Consider the following 16,092-nt stretch of genomic DNA (forward strand, 5'->3'; position numbering starts at 1 on the left):
CTCACCTTCAAGCAGACAAGTACACAGGCTATTCTTTCATTCACCCAACAAGCTCTGAGCATTTTATTACGCGTGGGACTCCATGCTGAGAATGCAGAGCAGTGAGATGAACACACGTCCCTACCCACAGGAAACTCACACCTATGTGTGGAGACTGACCCCAAAACAACCACAGAAACACACACTGAGGTGTACTAGAATAAAGGAACACCCCTGAGTCCTGGGGAAACGTGAAACAGAAGGGGAATCATTCCTTAGCCTTAGAGTGGGGATGGTAGGTCATGATAACTGACTAGGGGAGGTTTCCCAGAGAAAATAGGACATGAGCCAGGTCTTAAGGTGCTAGGGAAGAAAGGGCATTGCAGGCAGAGGGAAGAGCATGAGCAAATGTGGAGGAAAGAAAAAATAGGTGTACTCAGGTCATGGGGAGGAGCCCAACATGGCTGGGGAGTTCAGGGAGTTGGGAAGAGGCATAGACATGAGGCTGAGTACAGAGTGAGCAGCAGATTGTTTAGAGCCTCGTATTCCGTAACTATAATTACAGGTCGCATCTATGGAACTAACCACGAGCAGTCAGGTGTGAAATGTTTTCCTTGTAGTAACATGTAAATCTCACCACAGCCCTAGGAGGCAGCACAGTTATGATCCTCTTTATAGATGGAGATGCTGAGATCTAGAGCCTTCAGATGCCCAGCTAGTAAGAGGAGCAGCAGGCTCAGAGGAGCCCTGGCTCTCAGGGGTTTGTTTGCAAACGGAAGTAGAGGGTTTTAGGCAGAGGAGGATGAAGAGCAGGTTTCTCCTGGTAAATAGAGGTATTGGAGGTGACGACGTGATGAGGGTAGGGGGCACTTCAAGTGGCACTTCAAGTGAGAGTAAGAAGGTGCAATTTCTGAGCGGAGGCTAGAAAACAGGAAGGCTCCCCGAGGGGGCCTCAACCTCCTCCGCAAACATCAGGGGTCAGCACAGAGTGCAGCTGCAAAGGAAAGAGCTGGAAACAACCTTACAGAAAGTCCTCTGTTGGGTACGACATCTCTTACTTACATATTCATCCCTTCATCTGATAACAGCAAGGTGGTTCTCCATAAAGCAGCACCATCCTCCTCCACCCCATTCTAATCTACAGTGTTTGAAAGGGCTGACCCTGCCTGCTCTCCCACCCTTCATAACCCCTGGCCACTATGGGCACATGACTAAAGTCTGGCCAATCAGAACCTTCTACCCACCCGTGGGCACACGACCAACTCCTGGCCAATCAGAACCTTCCACCCACCTGTGGGCACATGACCAAGGCCTAGCCAATCAGAAACCTCTACCTATCTGAAGCCTGCCAGACTCAATTCTGGGACTTTAGCTAGGAGAGGGAAGACACTTGAAATCCCTGAATCCAACGAGAACTGAAGCTGTCTTGTCCCGGAACTTCACAGTTACAAGAACCAATAATGCTCCTTTCCTGAAGACGCTTATTTGTGTTTCTGACACTAGCAACCAATATAATCCTGACTCTATTTCCCACGTGGGCTGGCTGGAACCCATGAGTGATTGGAACATGAATGATTTGCTCAGACCACACAGAGGGTCCTCTTGATACAGTGCTTCCTCCACTAATGCAATGAGTCGTCTAGGGCCACTGAGAGTGAAAGATAAAGTCCCCACTTCAATCTGGGACCTTGGATCTTTCCTGCTCTATCTGCAAACATGGCCTCCCTCAAACTCCAATATTCTGGAGGGCCCTGTATTTTATTTGCCTTATCCAGCTACCACCTCTACCATCGTTTACTAATATGTCTTTAAATCAACCCCGTTTTTTTAATGTAAATGGACTTGTTTCAAATTAAATTTTGTATCACTATCAAGGAGAAATGCAGTATCATTTACCATGAAAATGCAGGGGCAATCAAAACAGCCATAGTGTTGATTCAGTTAAGGCTAGATAGATTCCATTGTCTCAGATTTACCCTCTCTTTGTTAGAAAGAGAGATTTGTGAGTGTTTAAAGATGTGCTAGCACCAAAGTGTTGGGGCCCCACCCAAGATGTCCTTGCAGTCCCAGCCAACACACCCACCCCCAAGCTGCTGTGAGCAATGCACCCTTCTCCAGAGTATTACCTTTGTGGATAGTCAGGAGCCGTCTCACAGGGAAATGCCTAGGAGTCACACACCCCCAACTAACTGGAAGTAGAATACCCAGTCCCTCAGCCACAAGGAGGGACCAGCTCTGCAGGGCCATTCATGCTTCAGACTGCCCATGGGATCAGACTGAGGCTGTTCTCCAGCTGAAACCATATCTGCGCTGAACCCCTTCCATTGCCTTCTCCAGCCTCCCGCACTTACATACAGGGTTTTCCTACATCCCTTATGTAATAAATCAATTACACAAGAAGCTCCACTCAGATGCTATCTCTAGGGTGAAAGCAGACGCAAAAAAATAGCCCAGATCTAGGCCCACAATGATGGGGGCTTCAACCAGAGTGGTAGCAGTGCAGGGGGTGACAACTGGCGAGTAAGTCATGCTTCATAAGCACTACTCATTCAATCCTCAATATAGACAGACATTGGAGGTACTGTTATTAGTCCCAGAGGTACTAATATTCACTTTAGAAATAGAGAAACTAAAGCTTAGGGAAGTTGATAACTTGCCCAAGGTCACAAATATCAGAGCCGGAATTTGAACCCAGAACTGTCTGACTCTAGAGCTAGAGTTCTTGCCTATCAAACTCTCCTACACTGTCTGTGTCATGTCACTTATGGAAAGATGTGTGCCAGTAGGAGGCCTCATACAACATGGACAAACATGTTAGTCTGGGACTCAGAACTGGGTTCCAGCTCTGCCTCTGCTTTTAAACACTATGTCAACTCAGGGAAGTTTCTTCACTTCTCTGAGCCTCAGTTTCTGCTTCTGAAAAACATGAGGAAATGAGTTCAGTACTTTTTGACTCTTCTCCCAGGGTACTTTGTCTATGCTTCCAGAAAGTGTAAAATTTTATCTTGCATGTCTGCCTCCCTAGTGGTCATGTTAACCCCATGAGCCTGTGCTGGGTACAGGGCAGGCACACAGAAAATACTGGTTGAGGCTGGGCGTAGTGGCTCACATCTGTAATCCCAGCACTCTGGGAGGCCAAGGCGGGCGGATCAAGAGATCAAGAGATTGAGACCATCCTGGCCAACACGGTGAAACCCTGTCTCTACCAAAAATACAAAAATTAGCCAGGCGTGCTGTGTGCACCTGTAGTCCCAGCTACTCAGGAGGCTGAGGCAGGAGAATCACCTGAACCCAGGAGGTGGAGGTTACAGTGAGCCGAGATTGTGCCACTGCACTCCAGCCTGGAGACGGAACAAGATTCCATCTCAAAAAGAAGAAAGAAAGAAAAGAAAAGAAGAGAGAAAATACTGGTCGAGTTGAACAAAATGAATGGGATGAAATGGAATGGAATAATTTCTATCATTCCAACAGACCTTCCAATGAACCTTCATACATTGGGAGTTGTGCTTGCCTAGTGATATAGTTTGGATCGGTGTCCCCTTCGAATGACATGTTGAAATATGATCCCCAGTGTTGGAGGTGGAGCCTAGTGGGAAGTGTTGGGGTCATAATGGGGTGGATCCCTCATGAATGGCTTGGTGCCCTCCCTACAGTAATGGATGAGTTCTGGTGCTGTTAATTCACAAGAGAGCTGGTTGTTTAAAGGAGCCTGGAACCTCTTCCTGTGTGTCTCTCTCTTGATCCATCTTTCACCATGACATGCCGGCTCCCCTTCACATTCTACCATGAGTAAAAGCTTCCTGAGGTCTCACCAGAAGTCAAGTAGATGCTTGTGCAATGCTTGCACAGCCTGCAGAACTGTGAGCCAAATAAACCTGTTTTCTTTGTAAATTACCCAGTCTCAGGTATTTCTTTATAGCAAAGAAAAATGGACAGATACACCTTGGAATAGATACTTGGCAGCCACCCTCTCTTCTCACAGCCAACCAGGGCTGGTGACAATAAAAGATCATTCATGGAACATATTCCAGAGGCTAAGGCCCAGGAAAGGGAAAAGCAGAAAGAAAAAGAGAATATCTTATCAGGGGTTCCAGATGAGATCTTCAATATCCCATGCAGGAATCTCATAAACCCTCCAACCCACCTTTGCAAAACTGTGTCATCCCCTAATACCTGTCCCCATTCTGTGCTCTTTACCTCAGTAAACAGAAGCTCCACCTGACCAGTTACTTAAGCAAGGAGCCCTAGACTCATTCTCAATGCTTCCCTCTCCCTTCACTCCCCACCCTAGAGATTCCTGCCCTGAATATTTCACGGGGCTGCTGCATCTTTACACTGCTTGCACCCGCTTTCAAGTCAACAGCGTTACTTGCTTGGCTTACCTTAGAAGAAGTTCAAAATCCTTATCGTGGCCCAAAAGGTTCTGTGTGACCTCTGCCTGACCTTATCCACCCCCTACTCCTCACCTTCCCACCCCCACCTTGTTCACTCACTCTTCCCTCCACCCCACTGCCCTTCCCTAGACTTCCTACACTCTGGCCACGCAGGACTTCAAGTGACTTTTGAGAGTCTAGCTCATTCCTATCCCTGGAACTTCATGCTTGGAACGCTTCTTGCTATTTCCCCAACGCCTCGTGTCACATTTCCAGGCTGCCCCCCTTATCCTTCAGCCCTTATTAGCCCTACTTCTGCCCCTAGCTATTCAATGCCCTTAAGACACTCAGTGCTTTTCTAGTTAATGCTTTGCTCACTTGTAATATTTGTTTGTTATCTTTATAAACTTTATGGACTAGACATGCCCACAGCTCTGTCCCTAAAGCCTGGAACAGTGCCTGGCATGCAGCAGGGCTCATTAAGTATTTTTGGGTAGATGAATGAGTAAACAAGAGGAAGAAAGAGCAAACCAATGTGTGCGCCTGGCACTGTCCCTTTGCTTGCACCATTCCTTTGGCCTAAACCAGTCTCTTCTCTTCCTTCTCACAAGGCCACCCCTTAATCTCACTTGCTCCAAGGATGCCTCCCTGGTAGCTCCTCTTAATGGAAGAGATAAATACTCCTTTTACTGGCTGTCACAGGACCAACGTGTTGTCTAAACTCACCACGCTTCAGTGAACCCACTGTAGCCTGTGACCACACGCTGCTCTGTATGTGTAAATCTTGCCTCCCTGCTAGAAGACAGCTCACCGAAGCCTGATGCTGTTCCACACGGTAACGGGTGCCAGATAAAGGAGTAGAGGGGGTCACATGCCTGAAAGTGAGCTCAGCAACCAGAAGGGGCTAACTCATGGTAAAAGGTTTGAACGTGACAGCATGTGATATAAATGTAGCCTAAGTTCCTTTCCTTTCAGGCACTTAGTGAACACTGTCTATGCGTAAGGCTCTGAGTTAGAGTGGAACAGAAGAGGGAAAATAAGCATGAGCCCTGATCCCTACCTGCTGAAAGTTTATGGTCTAGTTACAACATAAGACTTGATTGTAAGTAATCACCATATAAGGCTATCGGCTCAGTGCCCAGGAGAACCCCACCTCCGGAAGTCCATTTCTTTATCACTAAACAATCCCAAAGTCTGGCCCCATGCCCATGAGGCACCTGGTGTTGGGTTCCCCTTCTCTTACTGGGCGCTGTTCTCCTCCACAACATCATCTTCACTAGAGCTCCTATTTCCATCTTCCTGTTTTATCTTCTCCAGTGGGATATGTGTGTGCGTGTGTATATGTGTCTGTGTGCGTGCACGTAGTAGAGGTAGCTTGCCCCAGATGAAGTGCATGTTGCTAAAACCATTCCTAAGCTGTCTGCGGAATCAGCTGTCCCCGTTCCCTGGGAATTGTTTACAAGCGCTTGAACTTAATGACCTGCCTCTAGCAAATGCATCCAGTTGGGCAATGTGGTCAGTTGGGTAAATGCTAGACCCTGGAGTCCAACGGTCCCAGTGAGAACTTGGAGTCTCTAAGCACGCTTTCAAGATCCTTTCATGGTAAAAGCAAAGGTGATTTAGATTTATTGAGTGAGAGATGTCCCTGATACCAAGAAAAATAGATGAGTTGGGAAAGGTGACTCTGTTGGCACTCTTCAGGGATTGAGACGGGAGTTGCCAAAGTTTCTCAAATACCACCACCCCCACCTTGAGCGGCTGGGATGATGAAATACTCTGAAGAGTTTGATTGCCTGTACTGATGAGCTGGACTGAAGCCCAGCAATCCAGCCTACCTCCTAGTGGCCACTAAGGACTCCAGGTTGGACTTGCCATGTCCCTACAAACACTTTATGGACCAGAGCACAGCTCCCCATAAAGCACAGTTTCCATGTTGCCAGTAGCAAGATGAGTTACTTCACCTATTAGCTGGCAAATGAAATGCCAGGTGGAAGCAAAGTGTTGAAACACCGAAATAGATGCATCCCCACCCTGAGGGGTGATGAAAGACTTGGAAGAGGCCTTCACAGGCACTTGGCACATGCACGGGAGAGCTGGTAGGTGGGTGCTGGGACTGGGGATGCCTGGCTGCAAGAACTTGACTTGAACCTGAGCATGCCATGCCTGATGGGGGGGAGGGGACTCTGGAGATTATGCAGCTGCATGTGGGAAAGAACCTAGGCAGAATTTGGCAAACAGATTCAGCTTTTGGTAGCCTTGGAGGGAGTCTTTACTTTCTGGTTGAAAATTCCAACCTGAGAGGCCAGGTGCGGTGGCTCAAGCCTGTAATCCTAGCACTTTGGGAGGCTGAGACGGGCGGATCACGAGGTCAGGAGATCGAGACCATCCTGGCTAACACGGTGAAACCCCGTCTCTACTAAAAAATACAAAAAACTAGCCGGGCAAGGTGGCGGGTGCCTGTAGTCCCAGCTACTCGGGAGGCTGAGGCAGGAGAATGGCGTAAACCCGGGAGGCAGAGCTTGCAGTGAGCTGAGATCCAGCCACTGCACTCCAGCCTGGGATACAGAGCGAGACTCCGTCTCAAAAAAAAAAAAGAAAATTCCAGCCTGAGTCTGATAGTCCTGATAATTCCCTAAGATTTTGTAGCTAGGCTAGGCACGGTGGCTCACGCCTGTAACTCCCACACTTTGGGAGGCCAAGGTGGGTGAATTGCTTTGAACTCAGGAGTTCAAGACCAGCCTGAGCAACATGGTGAAACTCCGTCTTTACAAAAAGAATACAAAAAAGTAGCCAGGCATGGTGGTTCACACCTGTTGTCCCAGCTACTCAGGAGGCTGAGGCTGGAGGATCACCTGAGCCCGGGAAGCAGAGGTTACAGTGAGCCAAGATCGCACCACTACACTCCAACCTGGGCGACAGAGTGAGACTCTGTCTTAAAAAACAAACAAAAAATTATTGGCTAGAAAGAGGAAGAGAAGTCTGGTTTCAAAATGGGGAGAGAAAGAAGAAAAAGGAGGAGTAAGGGAAGAAATGGGGAGGGAGAAAGGAAGGAAGGCGGAAGGAAGAGAGAGAAGGAGAGAGAGAGGGAGGGAGGGAACTACAGAGAATGAAATCTTTGAGATTATGTCTGAGAATATTGCTTATCTGAAATATGCCAAAAGTTTTAAAACAATTTTCCCCAATAAATGGTATAGTGTGTATGAAAATGTGTACAAGTGCATGTGTGTTTGTGAATATGTGTTAGAATAGTGTATGCGGTATGCGTCTGTGAGCATATTTGTGCACGTGTATTTGTGTGTGAGCATTAGTGTGTGAAAATGTGTGTGTTTGCACAATGTGTGTGTACACGTGCCTGTGTGTGCTTATTTATGTGCATATGCAGGTGTGTGCACGAGTGTGGATGTGTTTGGGTGTGTCTACATATGTATGCATATATGTGCGTCTATGTCTATCCAGCACCTGGAATGAAAACAATGTTGGAATAAACCCCAGGAGAGGTGGGATTGTATGCATATTGGCCACACAGCAGCTGTGTGACCTTGACCAAGTCCTGTCACCACCTTGGACCTCAGTTTCTCATATGTTCTAGTTCCTAGAACAATAGCTAGCACATAGTAATCACTCAACAAAATATTTACTGAATGAGCAACTGTTATTCAGGGGTAATATTGGCTACTTCTTAGGATCGAGGAGATGACAAAATGAGAAAACACATGCAAAACTATTCTCTGTGTGCTTGGCACATAATACAAGCCCCAAAACGGTCAGCACCTCCCTTCTGCAACTTCAGTTTTTTCCCTTTGGTAGGAGGTCAATGAAGGAAGTGACACACAAGGCCAAATATCTCTTGCAACCCCCTTCCTTAGGCAGAGTACCACGGGACCAGTCCTTAGCCAATTTCCAGGGGCTTCTGAGTCCCCATTATGTTATATATTAGCCAGGCTTCTTCCTGCTCTCAGTCAAAGGTTGACAGCAATTCATTTGCAAAAATTAAATGCAAGATTGAATTTTAACAACTCGGAAATTTGAGGTCATGCTTGCTTTTTAGTGACCTATAGGGGCAGAGAGCCTGGTGAGTGAGCTGATTCCCTGACCTTCCATCTGTAAAACACACCGGTGGGTCACAATCCTGCGAAGTAAGAATTCGTATCCTCATTACGCAGTTGAAGGAATTAAAGCTCAGAGAGATTGTGACTGGTCCAAGGTCACCCTGCTTATTCCAGGCTGCCAGAGCTGCCTCCAAGTCCAATAAGTGTTATTCAGAAGCTTTGAGGAGGTAAAATCTCCTCACCCGAGCAGACATTAAGGAGGTTTCTACGTTTGAACCCACAAACATCTCAAAATCTCTGACCAGTCAGCCCCGGTTGAGTATTGGCAGATAGAGCCAGGGCCATGTGGCAATCAGAAAACTAGTCAGGTGGCACTGGAACAGTGCCTCTGAGGTATTCCACAAACATGGGGAACAAACACATTTGGTGTTGCAATCCTGGCCACCCGGAGCTGCCGCGTTGGCTGTTTGTTGAGAACGAACTGCGGATAAGGAGTTTGAGGGCTGATAGCGCTGGGATGCCCAGACGGGTGGCCATCTTGGAGACTGTGTCAGCAGTCAGGAGACAGAGAGCTCTTTCAGCCCCAAAACCCCTCATAGTTATAGCCAGAGAGACCCACTCCTCCCCAAGCGGCCAAAAGCTGTATCCCAAACCCCTTAGTGAGGCATTCAAGGCTTTCCATGGCCCAGAAGTCACCTACAGTTTCATCTCTTCCCACAACTCCCCTTGATAGACTCACGACCCAGGCCAACAACCTCTGACTGGATCCCGGATGTACCTTGTTCTTCACCACCTCCCTGCTCAGGAAACAGACTATCTCCTCCCCTCAGAAGAACCATTCATCCTATAATCCTTAAGACACAAGTTAATTAGGACCATATCTCACTTTGGATTTCACAATGCCCTCTGGGATGATTAGTATAACCGGTATGAACTGCTCCATAAACTCAGAGCACAAATATCATCACATTATGCTTCTTTTTCCAAAACATCTCTTAAGCAGTCACCTACATTAAAAGCAGGAAGTCCAGAATTTTCCTCTGGAAGTTTCCTCTGCTCCCAACAAATTGTCCCAAAACCCTGGGGAGGCCAAGTGTAAACAAAAATGAGTCCTCTTCAGACATCAGGCACAGAGGAACTGGTGTCTGCTCAATTTGCAAGTGCCACGGACCTGTCACAGGTTCTCGCTGTGGAGGCTTACATATACATAATTTCTTGGATACATACAAATGGCAAGACCAAATCCCTGACCTACAGCCAGGGGCCCCATGTTGAGCTCTGAAAGTATATTTCCAATCCTTTTCTCATACTCAGCTATTTCTCAGGATACAAGAGAACATCAAGAACACTAAATCAGAACTTGGTCTACCTTCCACCACTCACAAATCCCTTTTTACCCACCGTATGACTACTGTAGCAAACACCTTCTCTTTTTGAAATCCCCAGAAAGGGAATTTTTTTTTTTTTTTTAAAGAGTCTTACTCTGTCACCCAGGCTGGAATGCAGTGGCGCAATCTCGGCTCACTGCAACTTCTGCCTCCCAGGTACAAGCAATTCTCCTGCCTCAGTCTCCCAAGTAGCTGAGACTACAGACATGCACCACCACACCCGGCTAATTTTTGTGTTTTTAGTAGAGACGGGATTTCGTCACGTTGGCCAGGCTGGTCTCAAACTCCTGACCTCAAGGGATCCGCCCGCCTCTGCCTCCCAAAATGCTGGGATTACAGGTATGAGCCACTGCGCCCAGTCAGGAAATATCTTGTAATACCTTTCCCTCAAGAGAATGAGGGCTGCCTGCACTGCACCTGCCCTTCTCATGGAAATTGGCCTTAGTGCCTTTCTTTTCCTGCCTGTACCTTGCTGTAACTGGCAACTTCCTCACTAAAATAAAAGAACAAAAGCTCAAGTTAAATCTCCACCAGGGCACCTCCTATGAGGGTACCTGCAACAATTGCAGTACATTTCAGGACCACATAATTGCTCCCAGGCCCAGCCAGAGGAGAGTAATTATCTTTGGGAAGGGCCTACTGTCTACCAGACATTTTGACACAAATTATTCTGTTTAATCCCAACAACAATGACAGCAAAGTGGCGTGAGCTGCATTTTACTAAGGAACATGAGGCTTAGGGTGGAAAGGGGCTGAAAGCTATACAACTGTGAGATGCTTGACCAAAGTCTGTCTCCTGCCCTGGAGAGAGTCACAGCTTGCTCCTCCCACCCCCAGTAGTTCACTACTAGTGAGATCAAAGTAAAAGAAACATCCCAAGCAGCCTTAAAGAGATAAAGGGATCATAAAAGGGCAGCCTAAAGACTTAGCACATAGTAAGTGCTCTATTAACAGTTGTAAATGGCAGAGTGGATACTTCTCCTGTTTTGTGCCCAGACATGGGACAGATCAATGAGGCCTAAGGACTGATTCTAGCACAAAACCTCACCTCTGAGTTTACCACGAAGGAGAAGATTCACTTCTCAACTATTCTCAATCAACACTGGAATGGAAATACACTATCAAAAAAAAAAAAATACAGAGAAAGGGTGAGAAGAAAACCCAGGAGAAGAAAATGCTAACTTCCTTTTTTTTTTTTTTTTTTGTAAAGAGACAGGGTCTCACTATGTTGCCCAGGCTGACCTCAAACACCTGGCCTCAAGCAGTTCTCCTGCCTCTGGAACCACCACGCCCAGCTCCAAGAATGCTAACTTCCAAAATTCCACCTGGAGGAGCTTGGGAGACTTCCCAGAGAAGGGACATTTTAGCTGGGCCTTTGCATGTACATAATAATAACAACAACCATAATCTACTAACTATAGTTAACCACTTGCTCTGTGCCAGGCACAATATAAGCCTTTCCCATAAATATTGCCTCATTTGACTCTTCCAAGAACTCTCTAAGGTATATGCTATTGCTTTTCCCATCATACAGATGAGGACACCGAGATACAATAAAGATACAGTAACAACAAACCAGGAATTGTTAAAGAAGGGATTCAATCTCAATTCATCTGTCTAGTCAGAAGTGAGCCTGTGACAGGGAGAAAAAGGCATTTCCTCTTTTAATGGCACACTCCCCTTTGGCGAACTCCCCCAGGAAGGCAGGAAGAAGGCAAAAGCCAGGCAAGGGGGATGGTGAAATCTGTCCCTGCCTGAGGGTGACTCTCCCTGCCCACTAGTAAACAGCAGCACAGTAAATCACATACTCTATCTAGCCAATTAGATAAGATACTCATTGCTTGCAGAAGAACAATTAAAGAGAGACTTTGGGATCCTTTGCTCCAAAGTTTGCCAAGGGTGAGCATGGAAAGAGAGTAAATGGCCAAAGGACCCATTTTCCTAACAAAAAGAGCTATCACTTACCATGAGCAATACATGTACTAGGCTTTTGCAAGCATTATCTCATTTTAATTTTCACCAACATACTCTAATAACTGTAGATAACATCCACTGATTGTGAATCCTGTGGCAGGCATTCTTCTAGATGTTTCTACAAACTCATTGGATCCTCACAACACTGTACACTATGATTATTGTGATATTACATATGTTTATTAAATATATGTACATTATATATTATAATAATATAATATTATTGTTGTAATATTATTATGTAATATTATTAGTTTCATGCAAAAGTAATTGCAGTTTTTGTCATTCCTTTCAAATTAGGTTGCACCAATCTAAATTATATTATTAGTATTATTGTCTCCATGTTACAGAATCAGAAACTGATGCATTTAAGGGCAATTAAGTATTTTTTTCCAAGGTAATGCAGGTGATTACTGGGAAAGCTAGGTTTTGAACTCAGGCAGTCTGGTTCCGGATCTCATACTATTCACCAGGATCTATGTCGCCCTATAAAGTAGGTACGATTATCCACATTAAAAAAACAAGGAGGCAGAATTCCACAGGATTCTATTAATTGCCTAGTCTTTTTGGTGACAAAATCAACATTTGAACCTAACAGCCATGCTCTCAGCTACTTGGCAATAGCAGCCCTGGTCCTGCACAGCCTTGCGATGTGCTATGCACATCATTTCTCTCCATGCCTTTTCCAGGTGTCATAACCTAGAAAAGAAGAATTTGAAAGTTGATAGTTCCCAGTGATCTGGTCAGCTCAGACTCCCCAGGACGCACTGGAGAAGTTTAACACTCCAGGTATCTATCACTTGAGTAGGAAACCAGTTACTTTCTGGCAGGCAAACCACAGCCTAATCCGTTGCTCCTTGTTTGCCTGAGGATAATTTGGGGTTTCTGCCACCACTCCTCTTATACCTTTGTGACAGTCTCCAATATTGCCACCAACACTTTCTCCCATCTTTCTACATACATCTGCTCCTCACAACAAGAGGTAAAGTCTGTCTTTCCCTCCGCTTGAATCTGGTAGGGCCTTGCAATTTACTTTGCCCACATAAATGTGGTAGAAATAATGTTCTAGAATTTCTAAGCCTGGCTTCAAGAGTTTGGGAAGCTTTCTCTTCTTGCCTCTTGGAATCCAGCTGTCGGACTGTAAAGAACCTTCAACTACATTACGAACATGAGAGACCACATGAGGAAGAGAGGGCCTGAGGATGGGAAGCCATCTTGGATGTCCCAGCCTCGGGCAGCTCCCAGCTTAGAGCAGCTACTTGGCTAACATTGGCTATACAACATAAGAGCAGAAAACTGCTCAACTGTTGGGAGAAAGAATAAATCGTTGTTGTTTTAAGACATTACACTTGAGAGTGGTTTGTTACACAGTAATTGAAAGAACTCCATTTCCTCCACCTTATCTTTTTTTTCCACCACAAAAGATTACTCCATAGCTTACTGGTGTCAATGTCCATTGGATTACAGCATTTAAGTGTGCTCATGCCTTCATGACTAACGACGACTTCTGACCTAAGACAAAGGGCAACCGTGTGGGTCTATTCACTCAGTGTGAGCATCTTTCTGTGCCAGGAATATGCTGGAGCCCAGAGAACCAGAGATAACTAAGACACAGCCCATGCCTTCAGAAAGCCATGTTTGGGGAAGAGCTAGGAGTGATGGGATCAATTTGTTCATTCATTCAACGGCATCTATTGAGCGCCTACTATGTGTCAGGCACTCTGCTAGTCATTTGGGCTATCATCAATGAACAGGCAAAGGCCCACATCTTCATCTAGCTTACATTTTAAAGGGCTTTCATTCCAATAGTGGCAGAAGTACAAGTGAAGCTCTGTCCAAGAAGCTCTGTACAAATGAGCTGACCAGGCCACTGATACAAGTGGAGTGGGAACACAGAGGAACTAAATGCTGATGTGGCCAAGATAACAGGTTCTATCCTTATCTTACAGATGAAGATTCTGAAATCCAGAGAGACCTCAGACTTAATCCATCACTTACTAGCTGTGTTATCCTAGGCAAGTTACTTAACATTTCTGTCCTTCATTTTCCTCATCTAAAAAATAGCTTTAATAATAATACCTATGTTGGTGATTATTATAAAGGTTAAATGATTTATTATTTGTAAAGCACATGAAATAGTTCAAGACACTTATTTTAAAAGTATATTAATCTTCAGCCAGGCACGGTGGCTCAAGTCTGTAATCCTAGCACTTAGGGAGGCTGAGACGGGTAGATCACCTGAGGTCAGGAGTTTAAGACCAGCCTGACCAACATGGCAAAACCCCGTCTCTACTAAAAATACAAAAAAAAAAAAAAAAAAAAAAAAAAAAAATTAGCCAGGCATGGTGGCACACATCTATAAATCCCAGCTACTCGCAAGGCTGAGGCATGAGAATCACTTGAACCCAGGAGGCAGAGGCTGCAGTGAGCTGAGATTGCACCACTGCACTCCAGACTGGGTGGCAGAGTGAGACTCTGTCTCAAAAAAAAAAAAAAGTACATTAATCTTTGTTAAATGAATTTCAGAAATAAAACACAAAATAAAATGACATGATTAGCTCGAGTTCACAGAACGGGGTGGGTATCAAAATTGGAATTGACTCCTGATCCAGTGCTCTTTCCACACCTTTCTATTCTGCTTCTCAACTAAATCTGTGCTTCCGTTTTTAGTGAGAGATGTAAATCATCTGTATGTTCCCTTTAGGCCATATGTATCTCAGGGATACCCCTGCATGCCTTCTAGCCAAAATATCCAGCAGGGAAGGACTCCCAAGACCCAAATCCCAGGCTCCCTCTGGGATCATGTGCAGGGTGGAGTCTGTTGAAATGACTCAGGTTGAGGCTAATTTACAGATGTGAAAAAAGTCATGCTCAAGCCCCAGGTGTGTTAAGTAGGACTTGAAGGGTTAAAATGCACCATCCTGCAGGTAGGGACTACCTGGGACTGTGACTTCACAGATATTTCCACCTTCTATTGTCTGGTCATCCTGGGGTTCACCTCCGTGACTCTCATCTGATGAAACTCAGTCCATTCAAGGCAGATAGTACCCAGGCTCTCTGCAGTTGACATCGTCCTTCCCTTGGAGTAGAAAGCAAGGGTGATGGGAAGACTAATCTCATTTGCAGCCTGGCTTCCATCCATGTACCAACAATGACACAACTCCCTCCTCCGATGAGCACTTTCCAATCTCCACTGAGATCTGTTGGATGAGAAGCTAGTTTCCATCACAGCCACGCACAGGCAGCTATGAGTGGGGGTGTGGTTATAGCTCTCTTCACCCCAAGATCTGGGAAGAGAGAGCTCATCTGTTCACCAGCCAGAAACCCGGCCAAGCATAACAGGGCTGCTGTTAGGGTCTTTGAGGAACCAAAGGGGAAATGACCCAACGGACAGAACTGTGAAAGCCACGGTCATAAGAGAAGCATGCTCCTCTAGCCCTGCTGATGGAATTATCCCAAAGGGAAAGATTTAACTTGTTTTAGGAACTAGTCAGAGCCTGGCTCAGGCATGCCGCCAGTGTATTACGAGAACAATCTCTGGGAAATGAGGAATGAATGTATTGCCAAGCAGATTGTAGCCCTGGAGCCTAACAATCAATGGCCCCTGACATTCAGCCAGCCCCCAATTCCTTAGGACCTCCCTGACCACTACCAGTGCCAGACAAGCTGATCCCTGATTCTCATTCACTTGACATATGCTGAGACCCTGTTATGGTCAGGCACCATCCTAGGAGTTGGGGAAAGAGGTGTGATGACACAGCCTCTGCCTCGAGGACTTCGTCTGGAGCCCACAGATAATTACAATACAATATGATTGGATGCCCCACTGTGTACTGCTTCCGGAAGCCCAGAGGGAGGAGTGACTAGTCCTGTCTGGGCAATTCCAGGAGGATTCAGAAGAGGTGAAACATGAGCCTGGTCTTGAAGCACGATCCCTGTTCAACTAATATTTGTGAAGCACCCTGGGTACCAGGAAGAAGACCAAGACTGGCCAGGGAGAGTGGGGTGTAGCGGGGTTCCAACACAGCTGCTCCCCAGCCTTCCTGCCAAGTAAAGCCCTTCCTGCCTTCCTTTTACAGGCCAGTGCAAAAGTATCTCCCCTGCAGAAATCATTTTCCAGTTAATTCAACATCTCTCAAATAAATCATGGACTTGGTCAGCCTCTTCATGTACCAACCCAAAGACATTGTCAGAGCCCAGAAGAGTAGCTTAGAACCCTTAGGAGAGGTTCCAGCTTGTGTTAGCCTTCAAGAAGAGAACAACCATTCCTGTCCTCAAGCAGAGAGTAGACAATCTGCGGAGGAAAACCAAAGACCAATGGGGTCCCAA

The sequence above is a fragment of the Macaca thibetana genome, chromosome 8 (assembly GCF_024542745.1).
Source record: "Macaca thibetana thibetana isolate TM-01 chromosome 8, ASM2454274v1, whole genome shotgun sequence".
In the NCBI taxonomy this organism is placed as follows: Eukaryota; Metazoa; Chordata; class Mammalia; order Primates; family Cercopithecidae; genus Macaca; species Macaca thibetana.